This window comes from Megascapheus bottae, chromosome 4 (genome assembly GCF_031878675.1).
Source record: "Megascapheus bottae isolate mThoBot1 chromosome 4, mThoBot2.hap1, whole genome shotgun sequence".
NCBI lineage: Eukaryota > Metazoa > Chordata > Mammalia > Rodentia > Geomyidae > Megascapheus > Megascapheus bottae.
In genome coordinates, this window is record NC_143512.1 from 70,105,249 (window position 1) to 70,111,248 (window position 6,000).

A 6,000-nucleotide genomic window follows, 5' to 3' on the forward strand; every position below is an offset into this window, starting at 1 on the left:
AATGCATCAAGTTTTCAGAGTATCAGCTACTTTAAATTGGCCTAAGAAGCATTTAGAGTGGATTGATGAAAATCACAGTGCCTAGCCTTGCAAAATGGTGCTTTTTGGTATTTGGCTTCATTTGAACACACGTGAATAGCAGTTGCATGAAAAAGGAAAAACAGTCCCAACAAAATATACTTGTATTTTAAATCAGTATAATGAAGGAATAAGAAATTGAAGCTCTGCAATCAGTTCATCAGTGATGCTACAAAATTTCACCCATCTGTTCCTATTTGTTCAGGCCTCTACAATAAGAATTAAGTAGACCAGGTGGCATAAACAATAGGTTTCTAATTCTCCTACAGTTAAATGCTGGGATATACCATCAGGATTAGGTTCATGGAGAGGGTCCTTTCTCTGCTTTATTAACATTCCAAACATATTTTAAAAATGTATTGAAGTATTACTATAGACAAAGCTGTAGTCAAATTCTGTTTTTCACTTTTGTATTTGAGTACTATTTGTGCCAAATGAAAGAAAATTAAGATGGGTCAGAGGCAGCTGAAAAACAAATATAATATTTATATGATGCATAAATTAAAGTGCCAGACATTTTCATTAACCTGAATGTATGTAATAAAACATTATGTTTATAGAGTATATAGCCCATCATAGATTTTTATGTCTATGTAGTTATGTTTATATCTCCAAGATCATGTTTTTGTTTCGGTTGTGAGACTTGAACTCTGGGCCTGAGCATTGTCCCTGAACTCTTCAGTTTAAGGCTACCTATTGCCGTACCCCTTCAGCCACAGCGCCATTTCAAGTTATCTTGTGGTGAATTGGAGGTAAAAGTCTCATGGATTTCAGTTCCCAGCCTGGCTTTGAACTGTAATCCTCAGATCTCAGGGTCCTGAGTAGCTATGATTACAGGTATGAGCCACCATGAATGACTGCATCTGAAATTTTTATCTAGTCTTATAATACTTTCTCTTTGCCAGATCAAAGTGTAAAAACAGAATTCACACCCAGGATTTTCTAAATTGAACATAAAACATGAGCATAATCTATATAATAATGTTATTTTCAATGTTATTTTCCTCCTTATATAATGCATTACTTCATATTATCTGATGTAGTATTTTCTCTATATATCTGTTTTCTCCCTCTGTCTCTAATCTAAAAGCAAAATATTCTAAATATTCATTCAGAATTCAAGAGAACAATGGGTTTACAAATACTTCCATGTTTGTTTGACTTACTTTTTTCTTTCATTACATTTATAGCTTAGTTTTATAGAGTTTTCATTTCACAGTTCATAATAGAACAAATAAATGTGAATGAATTGAGCCGTGCCTCAGTTACATACTGCTTCTGTAATCCAAGACACAGTTCTAGGGTTATTACAATATTAAAATTTAGATAGCAGGGTAATGAAAAAGATGCATTGGACATACACAAGCAACTATTATCATTAATTTTAAAGTTATTTTTCATGGAAAGACATAGTTTGGCTATAATACTCTAATGTGTGTATGAAAAAGACAATGAAAAAGGTATTCAGTGATCCTCTGTCAAGATAAAAGCCGTGCATTGTATATATATTTGATTACACAGCTACATTTCAAAAGTATTTTCTACATAAAAATCTCATTGACTTCAATTAGAATTTGCAATCTAAGTACACCATATGGCTTTGCTTAAAAGCAATGAGACTATTAAATTTAATTGCTTTTGTATGTGTTTTGCATGGTAAAGGTACTTGTTAAAGGAGCCAAACTATTTGAAAATTATTTCCAATAAATTTGAAAATGAAGATGATGGCTACAGTCTGATGATTACTAATTGATAGTCAATCCCACAAGGAAAGTAGTTTTCAGGAACGATAAAAAACGAATATGCAGAGAAGAATGTTACTTTCCTAATATTAATTTAGTAATATTTGGGTATAATGTGAATGTGAATTAACAACTGGTGGACATACATGTATTGTCTTCTCCCATAAAGAAATTTCTACCTGCATATGTGCTTATATGCATGTAAATGTACATGCATAAATGTACTTATGAATAGACACAGTAACCTATCTTGTATAATTACTCCAGAAGAATGCATTGCTTGTTAATAATGAATTGATGTAAAGGACTTGACTATTAAAGAAAATACCCAAACCCTAATCCTTAATATAACCTGAAATGCAAATGAAATAGATAGCATTGGGTTATCCTTTAATGGACCATTCCAGTGTGATCTTTGATTGTGAAGACTAAAGTTTATGTTGTGTTGGAAAATAGGCAAGACAGGCCTCTGTCATATGGTTGGTTTTGTTGTTGATTGAGACATTTATCTCTAAGATCTTGCAGTAATTTCATGATGGACTATGTGTGATAGTATTTTAAGCAATTTCTTCCAAACTAAACTTAAGGTGGTCATATTTTCCAAAGAATTATAAATGGCTGAAACTCATTGGTTTAAAATAAAATACATTTAGATTAAAAAATCAATACTGCTAACTTTGCAAAAGTGCCTATTGATTTCTTTCACCAAAATCAGTGAGCTGTTTCAGAGAATTTCCAAGCATCTAGAAAAAATATCAAATTTTAAATAATTGATTTTCCTGTCTGCTGCCATTTACCTCCAAGTTATGCAAAAGTCATTTGCCTTATTTGGTAGTAACATGAGTTGTAGAAGCCAAAATAAACATTCATGTGTATTTGTACCTGTGTGTAAAAATCTGGTCACTCAGGAAATCCTTGTTTCTCCCTTTAAAAATGAACAGATCCCTGTTAAGCCTAAGCCTACTGGAATGTCAGGCCAATGTTTGCATACACGAGATATTAATGTCATTCTTTTGCTTTGATGTTAGTTCACACTCCAGCATTCCTTCCTATAGCAGTCCTACTACAATTCCCAGGTCAATTCTGCTGTTTCACCAAGTAATAGTAGCAAATGTTAGATTGTACCTGATGGCTATGGTAGGGCTGATAGACTTAAAGACAAGATGCCCTCTTACCATTATTTACCTTGCCCTGGCTAGAAAAAAATTATTAATATTAAACTCAGTTGAATACATTATCAGTTTATTTCAAGATATAGCCTACCTGATTTTATATACCAAATAATATTTTACTTATGAGTCACTGCCATTTTCCAGAGATGAAACCTATTATCTTTTCTGAAGAAGTATTGCCAGATTTATTCCCATTGCAATGAAAATCCTCAAGTTTAAATTAACTTGTCCTGCCACGAAAATATAACATTTTTAGTAATGTGATAGATTATATAATAATTCAAACATGTGGAAGAAAAGACAGACAGACATTGAATTATTGTGCAATTAAAGATGATCTGATATAAATATAACTAGTAAAAGATACATCAAATTATTTGAATGAAATGTGGATACCATAGAAATTGTCATTGGAGTGAATTAAATTAGTTCTAGATTACTGTGGTTGCTACAAGGAACACATTTACTGCTAATTTAACTATACAACATATAATTAAACAGATGCATTTAATTTTCAGTCACAATACATTTGTATTTAGGATTTTTAAATATCTTAAATATAGATAATTCAAAATTATTTCATTTACCTGTGACCCAAGCCCACAATCAAAGCACTTAGGAGACTGGGACAGAAGTGTGATATTGAGACAGCTGGACTATTAGGAGACTTTACCTCACAAATTCAACAAATATACCAAGAAAACACTTTCTACATGAATTTGTGTGTCTTTTACATGTATATAAGTACATATATATGATATGTAGAGGCCTGGTTAACTTTCAAGCACCCTGCTGTGTTGTTTAAGTGGAATGTTACTGCACTTCTCATATAATACTTGACCTGCAAGGTCAAGTATCTATGTTTCCTCCTTAATTTCCTCATTTTATGTAATCATTTGCATCACCATTTTTATATCTTTAGGTAGAGTAGACTCAAGCATATTTTGCAGATGATGAAAGTAATTTTCACAATAGTAAGTTACATTAACATGCTGGCCCTAGTGCATGGATCTCCTTCCTCCCACAATAGCAAGTTCACAGTATGCTTCTATTTCTCATCTATATTTGCTAGAACATACTTTCATATTTGCTGAAGCTGCTTTAGCAGATGAATATCACCTTTATATCAGAAAACTTGTCTTACTTTAACTCCCTCATCTCATATACACATACACATGTGCACACACATACAACCATACACAGATATCAATTGCTCTAAGACAATTAATATATGTGGTTTGATATCTTCCCATAGTAGAGTAAGAAATTTTGATTATCTGAATAATTAAAATATAAACAAATAAAATATAAACAAATAAAAAATATAAACAATATACATATATATACAAGTACATATATTCATATACATATACATGCAATACTGAGAATAGTGGCCATGTATTATTGATGCTCATGTTCCAGAGGAGAATATATATTTGCATCAGAAACTCTATAATCTAATTTTTTCATGAAATGAACAAACATAGAGTGTAGTCATGTTGCAGTTAGGTTTACTGTTGTGAAAATTACTTTCATCATCTGTAAAATATGCTTGAGTCTACTCTACCTAAAGAAATAGCTTTTCAGCTCAAGGCTATCACTCAACCCCTAGAGCCATAGCACCACTTCCAGTTTTCTGGTGGTTAATTGGAGATAAGAGACACATGGACTTTGTGGCCTAGCTGGCTTTGAACCATGATCCTGAGATCTCAGCCTCCTGAGTAGCTAGGATTTCAGGCTTGAGCCACCAGCAACTGACAGATTCAAGTTTACATTCACTATTCAGATAAAAAAGTTACAGTAAATACAATTACTCATTCATCTTTCAAAACTGTGTTCAAAGTGTACTTCAGAGGACACCAACGACTTCCCTAATTTATAAAACAGCAAGAGTATATATATATATATATACACTATATATATAAATGATAAATAATCTTCCCACATATTAAGCCTTTTCATGAAAGCATTAGATTTCATTTTCAGGCCTCCGATATTTTGGGAATTTGGAAATTAAATAAAAAGTCATGTATGAGGCAAACAGAATTTATGTATACAAATAATTTTGTCATATTGTCAGAATTAGTAATTATTTTAATTCCAGAAAAAGTTTGCTCCATAATATAGACCTCCTGTAGATCTGTGATTACATATTGTACACCAGCATATCTAGCTTTTCTCCACTGAGATTAAGTCTTACAGATGTTTCTACCTAGCCTGGCCTCAAAGAGAGGATCTCTTATATAACTAAAAATAGCAGACACTTACAACTACACTCAGCTATTGTCTAAAAAGTTCTCTCTTGAACTATTTTTCTTAGGCTAGCCTTAAGCCATGACCCTCAAATTAGCCTCTAATTAGCCAAAATTATAAGCAGGTGACATTTATGTCTGACTTATGAAAAATTTCAAGAATATTTATTCCCAGTGGTAAACAACACCTGCCAGATGATGCCTGATTAGATTATCTTCTGCAAAGAATGAGAAATTATGTCTTATAGTACATGCTATCTTTTTTTTGCCAGTCCTTGGTTTGAGTTTAGAACCTGAGCACTGTCTTTGGGCTTTTTCAGGGATAGAGCTCTACCACTTAAGCCACAACATCACTTTTTCTATGTATGTGGTACTGAGGAATCTAACCCTGGTCTTCATGCATACTAGGCAAGAACTTTATCACAATACCAAACTCCTGACCCAGTTTATGCTATTTAAAACAATCAAAAGTATCAGATTTAGATAAGGTATCTGGAAAACCAAAAATGATGATTATTAAAATACTTCTTAAGTGTCTAGAATATTACTTGTCAAACATCATCCTCTCCTGCGTATTCTATTTTTTATCTGATTTACTGGTAGATTTTGCTTCTTTTCCCTGCAGATATCCTAAAAATGCTCTGTGATATGATTTATGCCACATTTTAAATAACTTTTGAGTTACTTTCACCCTATCATTATTGTTTTATAACAATTCTTTACCTATCATTTGTATTTTGAGATCATTGTTTGTTA